The sequence below is a fragment of the Zingiber officinale genome, chromosome 6B, assembly GCF_018446385.1.
Source record: "Zingiber officinale cultivar Zhangliang chromosome 6B, Zo_v1.1, whole genome shotgun sequence".
NCBI classification, from domain to species: domain Eukaryota; kingdom Viridiplantae; phylum Streptophyta; class Magnoliopsida; order Zingiberales; family Zingiberaceae; genus Zingiber; species Zingiber officinale.
In genome coordinates, this window is record NC_055996.1 from 5,751,611 (window position 1) to 5,769,403 (window position 17,793).

Consider the following 17,793-nt stretch of genomic DNA (forward strand, 5'->3'; position numbering starts at 1 on the left):
AAGCCCTCGACAAAACGTCGGTAATATCCGGCCAATCCTAGAAAACTGCGGATCTCCTGAACTGACTTCGGCTGTTCCCAACCGGTGACAGCCTCGATCTTCTGAGGATCAACTGAAATACCTCTGCTAGAAACCACGTGTCCAAGAAAACCAACTGAGGATAACCAGAACGCACACTTGCTGAACTTCGCGTACAGCTGCTGTCATCTAAGAATCTCCAAGACTATACGAAGATGCTGTGCATGCTCCTCCTCGGAATGCGAGTAGACCAATATGTCATCAATGAAAACGATAACAAACTGATCCAGATACTCCAGAAAGATGCGGTTCATCAAGTCCATAAACACCGCTGGAGCATTGGTAAGCCCAAATGGCATTACCAAAAACTCATAATGACCGTGACCGCACGGAAAGTCGCTCGATATCGTAATCTCTAACTCTCACCGATGATATCCGGATCGCAGATCAATCTTAGAATATACAGAGTACCTGAGCTGATCAAACAAATCCTCAACCGTGGTAATGGATATTTATTTCGACGGTCACATTCACCTGCCTGTAGTCAATACATAACCTCATGGTGCCGTCTTTCTTCTTAAACAGAACTGGAGAACCCCATGGTGAAACACTAGGGCAATGAATCCTCGTCTAAAGCTCCGGAGTTGAACCTTTAGCTCGCTCAACTCTTTCTGCCATACGACACGGAGCTGATGTCGCGCGGTCTCGGAATCACCAATAGCGAACTCCACCGCCTTCTAGGAGGCAAACCGCAGCCTCAGAAATACATCCGGGTATTCCTGACAACAGAACATCGGAGAGTCATGAACTACTACCGTCTCGATCGATCAACGATAACAAAACCATAACAGGAGATGTACCGAATCCCGAAATAATCGAGATGCCGTCCTCGATGCCAGGGAAACTCCACGAGGGTTGGTTCGGAGGCGGAAGGTGACCACCCTCGTCGGCAATCAACGGTAGCATGATATAGACACCAATCCATGCCAAGAATGATATCAAACTCGACCATCTCCAATACTAGAAGATCTATCGTAAGTATCATGTTGCCAAAGTCTAACGGGCAACCTCGATCTCTGGGTGACTTCTAAAGTATCACCGACGGTAGGGAGACAATCAATCGCCGCAACCTAAAAGGAGGTAATCTACCAATCTCCCGCATAAAAGTACGGATATAAAAGAGTGCGAACTACCAATATCAATCAAAATATCGCGAAGAATGCATAAATGGAAATCGTATCACGAAACGGATCCGTCGCCGCCGAGCATCCTCTCCGTAATAGCATGAACACGACCGCCTCGTGAGGAGGAGGTGGTAACGCCGCCGCCGGGCCGGGTAAGCTCGCCATCGAGGCGCCGACTATGTGCCGATAAGACCGAGAGGATGGTGACTGATACGGTGCAGAGTCTGATACTGCCTCGAGTCGGATAATAAGGTCCTGAAGCAAAACTGGGGTGCTACACTGGAGTACTCCTGCCCAAGCATGCCAAATGCCGCCGCGAGGGAGTCGCCTCGCCGTGTTGAAGATTGGGCCGCCTCCACGATATGCCTCGATCGACTAGACTGCCCCTCGACCTGACCTCCGGAAGCTGCAGCCGAGCCACCGACAATCTGGCTCAGGTGCTAGCTTGCAATAAAGCAAACTGATCGTCCCAGAGCAAGCTGGGTGAGGTGATCTCGGATCCACATCTCGAAACAATGAGTATCACCGGAAGGTGGTTGCTTGCTGAGAAACCGGAACGCCTCAAGAAGACCGCTCGATTTCGAGGCCTACGTGACGCCTGTGAAGTACCGACCGACCGTCAGGATCGCTCGAGGCCGCCCCTGCCGTCAGGTTCTGCTGGACACGCTCAAGTCGACCAATGCTTTTTTTCTGCCGGATATGCCGCTCGCCGAGCTAACTCTATCATCAAAGCTCGATTCAATGCATCGGAGTATGACGTAATCCCTAATCCGCAAGCTGTACATGCAGATAACCATCCAATCCTGTATAAACTGCATCATGCGAGTTCTGTCCTCCGCAACTAACTTTGGACAAAACCGAGCCAACCGGAGGAATTCAGTATTATACTCGGTCATCGAGCGATTATTCGCCTCGGACTCATAAAATCCTGTCGGCGAGACATCCGATAGGACAGTGGAAAGAAACGGCTCTCAAAAGCCTCTCTGAACCTGGTCCGTGCGCTCACCAATAATTGAACGCGAGTAACCCACCGTGCATTAGCTTCATCCAGAATGATAAGCACCACTGCTTTCTCCCACTCGGAGCAAGCCATATAGAAGAAAGTCTGCTCCATAGTCTCTATCCATGACAGAGCCATACTCGGATCGAGATCTCCGCGGAAAAGAGTGAAACGAGTCTTCATCGACTCTGCCAGTGCTGGAATCCTAGCTCGTGCAGCGACAATATCAGTGAGCTGTGTCGGGACGGCTGCAGGAACTGGCGGAAACACTGGAACTGATACTACAGGTGGTACCGCGGAATAAACCGGAGGAGGAACTCCCGGTGCTGCTGTATATACCGAAGCATACGCCGTCGGTGGTACTGCCTGGGGAACAAAAGTGGTGGCAACTGGAGGTACGGTAGAATAAGGTACCGGATATGGTGTAGCTGCTGCTACTGTAGGCACTGGGGGCACTGGTGTCACTGGTATAGGATACACAGTAGATCCAAGTGGTGGTGGCACTGAATACGCCGTAGGCTGCGCTGGAGTAGATGTCGGGTACACCAATGGTACTCCTGATGGTACTGTAAACAGGGTAGGCGTGGATACCGTCGGTGTGGCCAAAGTAGGTATCTCTACAGGAGCTATCGGGATTTGAGAGCCCGATGCTCCCGCTGCATCCTGAGTCTGTCCCTGACTGCCAGGCTCACTAACAATGGGCATCTCTGGCATATCCAGAGATCCCGTGGTCCTCCCACGTGGTCGTCCAGCACCACGTCTCGCAGCAATACGAGTAGATCGTCTCATATCTGTTAAATTAAATTACAGATATCAATACCATTATAACAACCATAAAATAACAACATACCTATTTGCCGTCTGGAGATGTTCCGTCGCTGTCCAGTCCCCAATTTGACCTCAAAATTCCGAACGTACATATCGCCGGAAATCCAAATAAATCCGAAACGGAAATCCGAAACATAACCATATCGAAAATCCGATAATGCCCAGTTTGACTCGCAAACCCGCTAACCCAAATATCCGAATACCAACAACGGTATCCGATAAATCTCCGAACACCATAGTGTATTATAACGATCCGATACCAAATAAATTGGTATCGATAAATCCAAAAATCAAAATAGAAAACAAGATCGTAAACCTGCTCCGATACCACTAAATTGTCACGCCCCGGAAGAGTCCTCGTCCGAAAAAATTTGACCGTCTCCTTATGGACAATCAAAATTTTCTACAAGACTAAATACTCAGCCACAGGCGGAATAATAACAATAATGAAAATCAATCACCACGCAGCTTTATATATATATATTCCTCACAACACAACCACGCAGTAATAATACTGACTGAAATCAACCCTACTCAACTACACTCGTAAAGCCCAAATCCGATTTTTCTTACCTCTTCTGCCGGGCATGCATGTAGTAGAGTAAATCCAAATCATACTAAAAGTTCATCCAACGGAAGATTCCATACAATATCCATATGTAAGTCCAAAACAAAACTAAAATAATGTCCGATAGCGAAAAGCTAAAATGAAACAACTCAAAACCCAGAATGGAGTAGCACTACGTGCAGTGGGACTAGCGATCAAACTCCCTCCGGACAGATCAACCCGAAAATAACAACAATGGAGGCGGGTGAGTCCAACACTCAGGGTACAGTTGATATGCAAAGTAAAGAAATAACACCTAACACTAATCATGCGATAGTCTGATATAAGAAAGATATATATATGCATCCAAGTAAAGGAGAGACTAACTGTGTCCGAGTATGTAAGGTCAAAGAGTGGTATAGGAATCCTGGATGCATGTCAAACATAGGTATCCAAACAATATGCAGAATATAAATGCAGGAACCACAAACACAAGCAATAAATGCATCATGCATATGATGTCAATGATGCGTCCTGGTCACCCCGCCAGTCGATCGTCTCATACAAAAGTGAGGCCGAGTGGGGAGGGCTGCTCTGTCGTCACTACTCCCGATGAGTGACCGAGTGGACGGATGCTTTTGGAGTACACCTATCCTCCTACCCCAAATCATAGATGGGGAGCGAATGCCTCAACTCCGACTCAAAGACGGGAGGAATCCTCACGGATAACACGTTGTGTCACACTACCCATGAGCGACCAACGGTGCCTAACAGAGTCCCTGCCGCAACACACTCGGCCTGAATCGACCACTAACCCATGAGTGGTGGTGTGTGCAGATCCATGTAACTGGCGATGTGCTCAACAATGGAGCGGACTATCGCACAGCATGCAATCATGCAAATGATGCATGGCAATAACCATATAAACATCCTGACCTAATCCATATATATAGAAATGTGCACCCTAGGTCAAAGAATCATATCAAATCAAGGTACACGAAGGTATAAAACCTAGGTCCTGAACATGGTCAAGCATGGCATATCACTACCCCTATAAGCATATATAAACAGGTAAAATATACCTGAGATGTAAAACCAATCAATCAATCAAGCATGTAAGATTTGGGTAGTGATTAACCGAAAAAGATAAGAAACACAATTAATGCAACATGTTAATTTAATTACTACATAAGTCAAAAGTACCCGCCTCCAATAGGAATGTCCAAATCCGACATCGAGATACTCGTCTCGCATCAAAATCCTGTATCCAATAAATACATTTTATTTAGCTAAAATTCAATGAATTGCTAAATAAATCCTTAAAACCATTTAGGGCAAAACCCTAAATAATAATCATCAACTTATCTAAATAAAGTCTAACGATAAATTAGGGTTAGTTACCTAATCCCCAATCCACCGTTAGATCAATTCCAAACTACCTAATCCTATCAATCAATCATCAACAACATGATCAAAGTAAAACCCTAAACCTTACCTCAGTTTCACAATCCAAATGAATGCAGTGAAAGGTTGCTTGCTGCTGAAAAATCCTCCACACTACCAGGATCAAAATAAAATCCACAACAACAATTAAATACCCTATACTATCAATTAGGGCAGCACCCATAATTCTGTAAATCTGAGCCTCAAACCAAAAATACCTAAATTTCCTTACCTATCCCGTAGCTGTGCTCGTTGATCCACCACAAAGAAGGATTGATCTATAACAAAGAAGAATATCCAATCTCTGATCTTAAAGATCACTGCTCGGAAGGAAGGAGGGCGCCGGAAAGGGCACCGGCAGCATCAGAGAATCGGCGGCTGTCAACAAGACAGCGCACAGTGGCGATCGGCAGAGAGATTCGGCCGTCGGCTGTGGTGGCGGCACCGGCGCTAGGGCATGGAAGGGGAAGGCGTCGGGCGGCAGTGAGGAGAGGCGCCGGCGTCGGCTGGGGCGGCAGAGGAGAGGAGGAGAAGGAGAACCGCCAGATGGCCGGCGGTTAGGGCAAATTCGGCTCGGCGAAAGGGAGAAGAAGAGAGGAGAGAATGAGGGCTCGGGCACAGGCGGTTTTCGGCGAGGAAGAGAGAACGGCGGAAGGAAAAGAAAAATAAAGAAAATAAAGAAAAGGAAATGTAAATATAAACATTTCCTCACATAAACGGGGTAGCCTAAACAGGCTTTTCCGGGCCCCGTTTTTATCCCCGTTAACTCGTTCGTACGAGCTCCGAAAAATTCCCGAAAAATTTCTAAAAATTCCGGAAAATTCCCTTATTAATATTCGCCTATTTTCCGGTATTTTACACATATCAAGTGAATTCCACTCGTCCAGTGGTTGCTCGAGTAGATCCAAAGTTTTTGACTGGGGCCTTTTGACCTTAAACGTGAGGGGAGTGTCCGAGTTGGAAGAATCATAATTAGAGGAGGTAGTTTCTACGAGGGGAAGGCAACCGACAGAGGATGAGGCTCGCTTGGCTTTGCACTCCTCTAGCTAGGTCTCATCGAGTCAGTTCAGAACATCCTCCTTTATCTGAGTATTCTTAATGAGAAATGCTGGGCTAATAGCCTTTTCTACAAAAATAAGTAAATATTATGAGAAAAGCCTTCATAAATAACTAAAGGGGAGAGAAAAATTCCTTACCAAAAGTAGCACTTAGTCCAAGGTCAACAGGATTAAGCCCAAAAATGTATAACAAGCTCTCTATAGTCAGCTCGGTCAGACTGAACTTCAAACCTTTCAGCTTCACCAAGGTCGTGCATAAAGTCAAATCCGTACGAATATTACCCAAATCTAGAATAGGGGGAAGGTGCTGCTGCCATGTCATTGGCCAAGACAAAGAAGTCGAGAGTTGAATGAAAAAGTATTTGGTTCTCTACTTGCCCTGAGGTAGAATCCTATCAAATAGAGTCACCTTAAGACAAGCACGAAAATGAAACAAGTCATCTGTCAGTTGTTGAGATTAAAAATAATGATGGAATAAGCAAGGAGACAAAGGATGCCGAATAGATGGAAAACAATGGTGGCACTACTTAGGATGTGAATGGAGTTTGGAATAAGTTGATGAAGTGGAATACAAAAGTATTGGCTGACAGCGACAAAGAAACGATAGATAGGGAAGCGAAGACCTGCTATAACCTGCTCCTTGAAAATAGCAAAACTTTCTTTGGGAGGAAAGTGGGGATGATCTTAGCCAGTAGGTATGACTACATATGTGGGAATCCCATAGTTAAAATAGAGGTTGCTGACATCTACGGCATGAAGATCTAAGGAACAAAGTGTGTACCAAGCACTATTTTCAACCATTTTTGAGAAATAAGATGAAGAGGACGAAGAGTGTGCAAACAACGAAAAGGAGAAGAAGTGAATGCGCTAAGGTTCTTGAGAAGTTCTTATGAAATCCCTTAAGATTCACTTTTTGAACCTTTTTGAGTAGAGCCTTGGATCATAACAATAAAAAGGCGGGTTAGATTTTGGATTGTAAGATAGTAAGATGAAACAATGGGTATATGGAAATGTGTACATTGATAATAATATGAATAACACGTGTTACCAATAGAAAGCACGCGTTTGTAACTGATGTGGCAGTTACTTAGCTTGAAATATCGATGGATTTACCGAGGTAAACTTTGATTTTTCACGCAAGTTCTTAGGGAAGCCTGATCGGTTATAAGCTCGATTGAGTTTTTAAGAGCTACCCAAGAGGACAATAATCGAAAATCTGGCCATAGTTGTTCTGGACTAGTCTTAATTCCAGGCGGAGATAAGCCCAAACGGATTTAAGCCCGAACGGTTTCAAGTTTCACCTAATTAAACTAAAATAGCATCATTCATTATAGCTCATCTGACCTTAAAGTTTGGATGAATTTGAGGCTGAACAATTTCTAAAAATTACTACCCTTCCCTAAGTAACCCTCTTCTCACTATAGATCGTCCCAACTTTGGCTTGGACGGATCTACATTGTCCTTAGTTTATCATACACATTTAGAAAAATTAAAAGCTATTAAACAAGCAAGATCAGATTGGAGAAGGACAACAAATTAATGGAAGCTTAGCTGTACATATTAATGGATATGAATACAAAAATTTTGTTCGTCAGCCAAAAGGAAAATATGAAAATAAGGCAAATCATAGCAAATTATTAAACAAGCTAGGCGAGCAATTTTGGACCAATGTCTTACGGTCAAGTAAGCAAGTAGGGGGTTCAGACGCTAGATATCCTCCCTCGCTTAGTTGTTCCACTACACCATCAGTTCTGAGAAAAAGGCTATTGGCGATAGATGCATTAAAGTTGTGTGATTGAAGGAGAGCTTTCTTCCTTGTTTCGAAGTGCTCATCTTTGCTCACCTGGTAGGCAGCGAACTATGCTTGGACAGTGATTAATGTAGTAGAGAGACCCGCCAGTTCAGATTCTTTATCAGATAAGATGGTATATACAGTCTTTAAGTCCAAGCTCAGAGAATCCCTCTCAGTATTTCGAGCTGCCGACTCAAACTTTTGGTGGCTAGCTCGGTGTCATATGTAGTTTTCAGTTCCTTCAGTTGAGCGGAAAGATGTTCGACATTTGCAGTTTTCTCATCTAGCTCCGCGCTGATTTTCGCTCGACCGGATGTTTCCAATCAGAGTTTAGCTTCAGAAGTCTCTAGGACGATCTTTAATTTAACCACTTTCTCAAGCTTAGTTTTTCCAACCCTTGAGATTCTTGAAGCCGAGTTTCTAGCTCATTTATTTGATCAGAGGCGTATGTGGAAGTGACTTCAGAAATGAGCTATTTCAAGGATTCATTTTCTTGGGCTAGAGTTGTCAATCTCTATGCCAAACCCATTGTGGCCGCCCATCACTAGAAGACAAGCAGTGTTAGAAATATTCAATAGGAGAAATAATAAACAAAATTATATTACTTTGGTCAGCTCATATAAATACTTATCGGCTAGCTCCACGGGAGTAAGCTCGCTAAGTTGATTCCCTATTATCTCCCAGACCTCCATTAAGTGACCCCTCAAAAATATTTGGCTAGAACTTATAGACATTGAACATAATTTAGATACTGATCCGGCAGTAAGGACGGGGGACCCCCTTTGTGGGGAACCAATGACACGTAGAGGTCAGAAGTCAAAAGGGTTAGCATGATGTCCATCTGATCGGAGAAGGGTCGGGTCAACCGGCTGAACGGGTCTGGGCGGAGTCAAAGACAACCCATCGGGGAGTCGGGTTTCCGACACTCATGGTGAACAGGGTCGCCGGGCCGAGCGGATAGCCCGCTCGGCCGAGGCGTAAATCAGCAATGCTGTGAAGGAACAGTCTCAGCCGAGCACGCAACCGGGAATCTTCACGGTCGGACTGATACCTACGCCCGGTCGGAAGTGATGTGCATGCTGAGCGGCTGGACGCTCGGCTCGGGGAAAAAAGAGACAAGGACAAGAGGACATTGGGGAACATCATCTTCTGACAACAGGCATGTTCAACGACCAAGTCATATGCAGAATCCTAATACGGAAGGTTCTGCTGTCTTATCAGAGAGGTGCTCGGACTGTAGCAGTATGGTGTCAAGTATGCTCCTCTGGTAAGCCCATACTGAGGTAAGGTAAAGGACACGTGTACGCCTCAACAGGTGTGCACAAGCCTCCCTAGAGCTCTATATAAGAGCCCACAAACTTCACCGAAGGTACGCAATCTCTCATCTTTGGAGCCACTTCATCGTTTTCCTCTTGCCTGACTTGAGCGTCGGAGGGTCGTCGCCGGGAACCCCTTCCCGGCTCGACTTCCTTGCAGGTTCGTCGGAGATCCGTTCAGCTGGTCGGTGATAGAGGAGAGCGTCACGTCTCCAGCGTCCGTCGACTCAGCGTTCGGATAGGATCAAATTGGCGCCATTTGTGAGAACGCGCCTGCATCCGAACGGAAGAGATAGACGAAGCTAGACGACCTCACATCGTGATGCTCTCCCAGGAGGAGCTCGACGCTCTAATCAAGGCAAGAGCAGCTAAGCTCGTGGAGCAACAGAAACAGAAGGCCCAAGCCGAGCGGCTAGAGCAACAAGCGACGTCAGTGTCAGGAGGTCGAGCGGCAGCTGAGTTCCGACCGGAGAATATCTCAATGTGGGGCTGAGATAAAGAGCCGGTCGGCATTCAAGGGGAAGCACCACTTGCCCCGATCCCTTTTCACCGAGCCCTTTTCCGTACACCCCCGGAATTAATGCCAGCTAACCCTTATCGAGGATCTTCATCTGACGAGGCACCCAAGTGAGACCATAGAAAAGGCAAGGCGCCCTGAACGGACGCCTCACCCGAGCGCATCAATCGCCAGTTTTCAGAGGCCATCCTGCGAGACCCTCTACCAAAGCATTATGTGCCACCGGCGATCGGGGAATACAACGGAACCACCGACCCGGACGACCATCTGGGTAAGTTCGACAACACAGCTACCCTACATCAATACACATATGGAGTAAAGTGCCAGGTGTTTCTCACTACCCTTTTGGGATCGGCGCAACGATGGTTTCGGAGGCTGCCGGACGGATCCATTACAAGCTTCAAGGAGTTCCGCACGGCCTTTCTCCACCATTTCGCAAGCAGTCGGCGCTACCAGAAGACCAGTGTCAGTCTGTTCGCCATCAAACAAGAGCCCAGAGAATCGCTCTGAGCTTACATCCAGCGATTCAAGCAGGTGGCCATGGATATTCCCACGGTCACCTCAGAAACAATGATGAATGCGTTCACGCAAGGCCTCGTGGATGGTGGCTTCTTTTGCTCACTGGTTCGGAAGCCACCCCGAGACTATGATCATATGCTGCACCGGGCCAATGAGTACATCAATGTGGAGGAAGCCTAGGCGGCCAGAAGAAAGAAAGCTCCAACTGAGCGGCTAGCCCCTGCCTAGCGGAAGCCGCCCACTAGCTACCAGCCGCCTAGAGGACCGCGAGCTGAAGCAGCCCGCCCTCATCAACATGCAAGGTCCCATGCCATCCAAGAGGTAGCTGCCGAGCAGCCCAAGACAAAAAAGAAGCTATGGACCCCCAGGTTTTGCTCCTTCCACCGGACCGACACGCATAACACCCGGGATTGCCGAAGTCTTCCCCTTATCACCCACCCCGCTCCTCGGAGTGGTCATCGTCGATCGCCATCACCCGATAGGAGACAGCGACACCATGAAGTCGGTCGGCGGTCATTCAGAAAGTCACCCGAGCGGTATCATCCTCAGAAGCACGAAAACAATCCTCGGGGATCTAAGGAGCGGCCGAGGCCGTCCGCACGGGAGGAAGAAAATAGAAACAACATATCCCGGGACGAAATCAACATCATCGCTGGTGGACCGACCGGGGGTAACTCCAATAGAGCAAGGAAGGCGAATGTCAGGCAGCTCAAGATCCATGCGGTCGGGTGCAGTCAAGAACGGGCGAGCGGGCCCGAAATCAGCTTCGGGCCCAGGGACCTCGAGGGAGTCGAAGTCCCACATGATGACGCCCTCATCATCAAAGCGGTAATAGATAATTTTACTATTCACCGCATTTTCATTGATACAGGCAGTTCGGTCAACATTATATTCAAAATGCCCATGACAACCCCTCTCTACGGGTTTACGGGAAACGAAGTTCTACCGGTCGGCCAGGTCCGACTAGCCATTTCACTAGGAGAAGAGCCGCTCAGGAGGACGAGGACCTCCAACTTCGTCATGGTCGACTCTCCCTCGGCGTACAATGTTATCCTGGGGAGGCCAGCGCTCAGCGAGTTTCGAGCGGTTGTCTCCACCTTCTATCAAAAAATTAAATTCCCTGTCGAAGACCAAGTGGGAGAAGCGCAAGGAGATCAGCTGGCGGCTCGGCAATGCTACGTCGAAATGGTCCGAGCCAAAGCAAAGTCCGCGCGGAAGATGTCGCGGATCGAGATAAACGCTATAACAGATAAACCACCCTCTTTGGTTTATGAAGAAAAAGAGGAGGTACAGATCCACCCTTCCCGACCGGAGGCCACTACATTCATAGCGTCTGATCTGGAGGCAAGCCAGAAGGAGAAATTAATCAGATGTCTCCAGAAAAACGGTGATGTCTTTCTTGTGGTCGACGCACGAGCTGCCGAGAATTTCGCCAAGCATCGCGCAGCATGAACTACACGTCCGGCCGGATGCTCGGCTAGTGAAGCAGAGGAAGAGAGACTTCAGCGCCGAGAAGAACGTCATCATCCGAGCGGAAGTGGAGAAACTCTTGGAGGCCGGCCACATACGGGAAGTGTAGTTCCCGAGTTGGCTGGCGAACGTGGTGCTAGTCTCCAAGCCGGGCAACAAGTGGAGAGTCTGCATCGACTTCCGAGATCTCAACAAAGCATGCCCAAAGGATTTCTACCCTCTGCCCCGGATTGATCAACTGGTGGACTCCACAGCCGGGTGCGAGCTGATATGCATGCTAGACGCCTATCAGGGCTACCATCAGGTACCGCTCGCCCGAAAAGATCAAGAGAAGGTCAGCTTCGTCACAGCCGACGGCACTTACTGTTACAATGTAATGTCATTCGGACTGAAGAACGCGGGACCAACCTACCAACGCTTGATGAACAAAGTTTTCAAGGAGCAGATCGGACGCAATTTAGAAGTATACGTGGATGATATTCTCATCAAGTCCGTCCGAGCGGCTGATCTTTTTATGGATATGGAGGAGACCTTCCAAACGCTGAGGAAGTATGGAGTCAAGCTGAACCCTCAGAAATGTTTGTTCGGAGCAAAACGCGGGTGTTTCCTGGGCTATATAGTGACCGAGCGGGGCATAGAGGCAAATCCCAACAAGGTAAAAGCGTTGCAAGATATGCCGCCCCCAAGAAATCTGAGGGAAGTACAGCGCCTGACCGGGTGGATAACTGCATTGTCAAGATTCATCTCTAAGACTGCCGACCGGAGTCTCCCTTTTTTCAAGATCCTACGCAAAGCGTTTGAGGAGCTGAAGACGTACCTGAAATCCTTGCCCGTGTTAGCCAAGCTAGCTGTAGGTGAGCCGCTCTGTATTTATTTATCTTCAACCGAGCGGGCAGTAGGCTCGGCATTAGTGAGGACGAGTGGTGAAGAACAACCCGTGTACTTCTTGAGTCATATTCTAAAAGATGTTGAATCTCGCTACATTGGGCTCGAGAAGCTGGCTTTTGCTTTGGTCCTCGCCGCTCGGAGACTTCGTCCTTATTTCCTAGCACATACAATCATCGTCCGGACAAATAGCCTATTGGGAAGAGTGCTGCTGAATCCAAAAGCGTCCAGACGGCTCATCAAATGGACAACGGAGTTGAGTGAATTTGACATTCAATATTAACCCCGTTCGGCGATAAAGGCGCAGTCCTTAGCAGATTTTGTTACCGAAGTGCAAAATCCTGAATCCGAAGTTATGTGGAAAATATTTGTGGATGGATCGTCCATTCGGCGTGAAAGCGGAATTGGTGTGTTATTACTCTCCCCCCAAGAAGAACGGATGCACCTATCCGTCCGGCTGGACTACAGAGCCATAAATAATGAAGCGGAGTATGAGGCTCTCATAGCCGGCTTGCAGGCAGCCCGGTATGTAGGAGCCGGTCGGGTGACACTTCATTCAGACTCCCAGCTGGCCGCCCAACAACTCTCGGGTACTTTTGAGATTAACAACGCTCGGCTCAAGCTCTACGCTGAGGCCTTCGAAAGCTCAAGGCCCACTTCAGAGAAGTCATTATCCAGAAGATACCCCGAGCAGAGAACCAGGCGGCAGATGAGTTAGCCAAGCTCGCAAGTTCAATATCACCGGTCGTCATCCAGCAGCCAATTGAGCAAGTATCCTTGGTGGCGCACGTTGACCGGATGGAGGGCCTCGCATTCCCGAGCGATTGGAGGATAGCCATCATAGAGTTTCTGCGCTCGGGTGTGACACCGTCTGATCGGGAGGAAGCCGAGCTATTGAGGAGGAGAGCCGATCGGTTCACACTCGTTGGAGACTAACTCTACAAGAAGGCTTTCTCCCGCCCACTACTGAAGTGTGTGAGCTCGGAGGACGCGAAGTACATCCTCCAGGAAGTGCACCAAGGATCGTGCGGAGGACATCCGGGAGGGTGATCGCTGGCTAGAAAGATCATGTTGGCTAAGTACTTCTGGCCAACCCTACAAGCAGATGCCGCTCGGACCGTCGCGACGTGCTTCTCCTGCCAGAAGTACCACAACGTCTCCCACCGACCGGCGGAGGAGATGAAAGCATCTACAGTGTCATGTCCGTTCGATCAGTGGGGAATGGATATCGTAGGTCCATTCCCTATGGCGACCGATCAGCGGAAGTTTCTATTAGTGGCGGTCGACTACTTTTCCAAATGGGTGGAGGCCGAGCCACTGGCCAAGATCACCGAGCAGATGGTCAAAAGGTTTATCTGGCAGCATATAATCTGTCGGTTCGGCTTTCCTTGCTGGCTCATATCTGATAACGGGCGACAGTTCGTCGGGAAGCAGCTCGAAGAATGGTGCAAAAGTTATGGCATTGAACAACACTTTACTTCTGTGGTGTATCCCCAGAGCAACGATCAAGCTGAAGTAACCAACCGAGAAGTCCTCAGAATTCTTCGGGCTCGACTTAACCACATAGGAGGAAGCTGGGTGGACGAGCTACCGGGCGTCCTATGGGCTATCCGCACGACCCCAAAGGAGGGAACGGGCGTCACACCATTCTATTTAGTGTACGGCGGCGAAGCAGTTATCCCAGTTGAAGTCGGCGTAGAGTCCGTCCAGATCCAGAACTATGATGATGACAATGCCGAGCGGAGGAACATGGAGTTGGACTTGATCGACGAAGAGCGAGCCAAGGCGTTCATCCGGCTGATGGCGTACCGGCAGAGAATGAAGCAAAACTACAACCGGCGCGTGATCCCTAGAGCATTCCAGGTCGGCAACCTAGTGTGGAAGAAAGTAAAGTCGGTCAGGGACGTTGGCCAGCTGGAGGCCCCTTGGGCAGGCCCCTTCAAAGTCATCGAAAAACTCTGCTCGGGTGCCTATTATTTGGAGGATGAAGACGGATGACAGCTGGATCGACCATGAAGCGCAAATCATCTCCAGCCGTACCGAGCTGGGTGAGAGGTGCACCGATGTAATTCATTTTATGTATGTCTTGGTCGCCTATGTCCTTTTAATGCAGGAAGCAAAGTGATAAAACGCATTTGACATTATTCGCCGAACGACCGACTACACGAAGACCCCGTGCCGCTCAGCAGGGCGTTTATCGTCCATGTTGAAATCAGCCTTGAAGACCGTTGAGCTCTGACGTTAAATTTCGAGAGTCGGACCGGCAACTATAAACCCTTCGACTGAAAGACCGTCGAGCTCCGACGTTAAATATCGAGAGTCGGACCGGCGACTATAAACCCTCCGGCTGGAAGACCGTCGAGCTCCGACGTTAAATATCGAGAGTCGGACCGGCGACTATAAACCCTTCGGCCGGAAGACCATCGAGCTCCGACGTTAAATATCGAGAGTCGGACCGGCGACTATAAACCCTCCGGCCGGAAGACCGTCGAGCTCCGACGTTAAATATCGAGAGTCGGACCGGCGACTATAAACCCTCCGGCCGGAAGACCGTCGAGCTCCGACGTTAAATATCGAGAGTCGGACCGGCGACTATAAACCCTCCGGCCGAAAGACCGTCGAGCTCCGACGTTAAATATCGAGAGTCGGACCGGCGACTATAAACCCTCCGGCCGGAAGACCGTCGAGCTCCGACGTTAAATATCGAGAGTCAGACCGGCGACTATAAACCCTCCGGCCGAAAGATCGTCGAGCTCCGACGTTAAATATCGAGAGTCGGACCGGCGACTATAAACCCCCCGGCCGGAAGACCGTCGAGCTCCGACGTTAAATATCGAGAGTCGAACCGGCGACTATAAACCCTCCGGACGGAAGACCGTCGAGCTCCGACGTTAAACCCGAGAGTCGAACCGGCGACTATAAACTCCTCGGCCGGAACGAAAGACGCTTGAAGATGAGCGACAAGGGAAAGTAGTGACAAGTCGTATGCCACAAGTCGTATGCACCTACGCCCGCTCGGGAGGCCTAGTTGGCCGAGTTGTGTGTCATAGGCCCCGACCAATCACCCACAAGCACGCAAAGTAAAAACGAAGTTGCACAACACAGATAAATTTTTCATTGAAATTAGAGGAATCAAGGCCGAGCGGCCGAATTACAAAAAGGGAAGTTTTTGGCCGAACGGCCAAATTACATAAAGACTTCTATTCCAGAAAATCATAAAGGTCCTTAGGGATGGTGCTAAGGAGCACCGCATAGTCTTGGGCTGGGATGCTGGCAGAGTCAGGGAGCTGACCCTTGGACTTCAGATAGTCCGTCGTGGCGGTGATGGCAAGCTCAAAGGCAGCATACATCCGCTCGCACACTTTTTCTGAAAATTCGGTCGAGCGGATGTGCTTCAGCCTCAGGGCTGCGACTCGGCCGGGTTCCGCCTCTTGATATTTCTTGAAGGCAGCTTGGGAAGCTTGGAGAGACTCCTGCAAAGTCTTCAGTTCATCCTTATGATTAATCGCCTCGGCCGAGCGGCTCACCTTCTCGCCGTCCAGCTGCTCCATCAGCTCTATCAGCTCTTTGACTCGTTGCTCCAGGCCTCGGGCCTCGACGTTTTTCTTCTCCAGATCGGCGGTAGTTGTTTTCTTCCGATCGGTTGCCAGGCTTATTTTTCAGTCTAGTGATTTGACTCGTCGTTCGAGTTCGGCCAGAGTATGGGCCTGGTCAGCCGTCTTCTTTTGCTCAGCCGCCAACAGATCTTGGGTCTTCTTGAGCTCTTTCTGCAGCTCGGTTTATGAAGGACCCTGGGAGGGCGCGCCGCCCGAACTCCTTAGCCTCTTTAACTCTTCGTCCACCATGGCCAGACGATTGGAGACAACGATCTCCTCTACCCATCTCTGACATAAATAAAATCATTTATGGCCGATCGGAGAAAACGCGTAGAAGACTCCAAAGAAAACATCGTTACCCCAGTGGTCTGCTGCATGTGACTGTTGGCCAGATTGCCGAGTGGAATCATCGTGACACGTGCCCGAGCGTCGGCCCACATCTCGGCTAGGGGCCCCTTCATGGTGATCATGTGCTCAGGCGCGGTTGGCCGATCGGACTCGGACATCAACTCTTCGGTGGGGAGATGCAGGGAGACCCTGATGGTACGACACCGACCAGGAGTCGTCTGAGCGGAAGCTGGGGAAGGATCGGAGGCCGGTGCAGAAAACTGGGACAAAATGGCCGAGCGTTGGACTCGGCGGGGAGAGGGCGGAAGGGCGCTGACAGGTATGGCCTCAAGGGGGTCCGCGGACGCGTCCAGTTGGGATGGGGTCCGATCAGACGAGATCGCCTCCACGGCTAGGGCTTTGCCACGAGAATCGGTAGTGGTCCGTTCGGATGGCTGGACCGCGGAAGTGGCCGATCGAAGTGGTGTCTCCGTTCGGCGCCTCTTTTGTCGGAGAGGGCACTCTTCCTCCTGAGCGGAGCCTTCCTCCTGGACTGTTGGTCCCCTGCTAGGGGTGGCGCCTCTTGCCACATCCCGGGGAGAGGCTTGAGCGGCCGACTCCTCGTGGGTCTCGCTCTCCCCTTCGTGTGAGCCGACCGGCTCAATGCCACGCAACTCCATCTCCTTGGCAGCTGCGGCCTCGAGCGCCGCCGCTTTCCTCTTCGAAATCCCGGCCATCACGGACTCCATGACAATGTCCGCTTCAAAGGAAAAATGAGAAAATCAGTTAGCAATCAAGGCGAATGCACAAGTAAAATTCTTACCGAAGCTGCTCAAGAGGGGAGTCCGGATCGGACTCAGACCAAATATGTACATCACCCCTTCGGGTAGGAATTTGTTGATGTCAAACTTCAGACCGGCTAGCATGTTGGCAGCGTGAAGATAGTCCGGTCGGGTCTTGAACCTCTTTAGCTCAGGGGAGGCTGGCGGTCCGACCTGCCACTGGGTTCGGAAAAGGGCCCGTTCGGGAAGACGAAGATAGAAGTAGTACTCTTTCCAATGTTTATTGGAAGAGAGCAGTTTATTAAAGAAGACTAAACCGAGCCGAGCCTGGAACATGTAAGTACCCAGCTCGGACTGTTTAGGATAATAAAAATAGTAGAAGACCTCCGGTCGGAGGGGAATGTTGTGGATTCTGAATAAGACAATAACGCCACATAAAAGGCGGAAGGTGTTAGGGACTAAGCTTCCTAGCGGAATTCCGAAAAAATTACAAACTTCTACGATAAAGGGA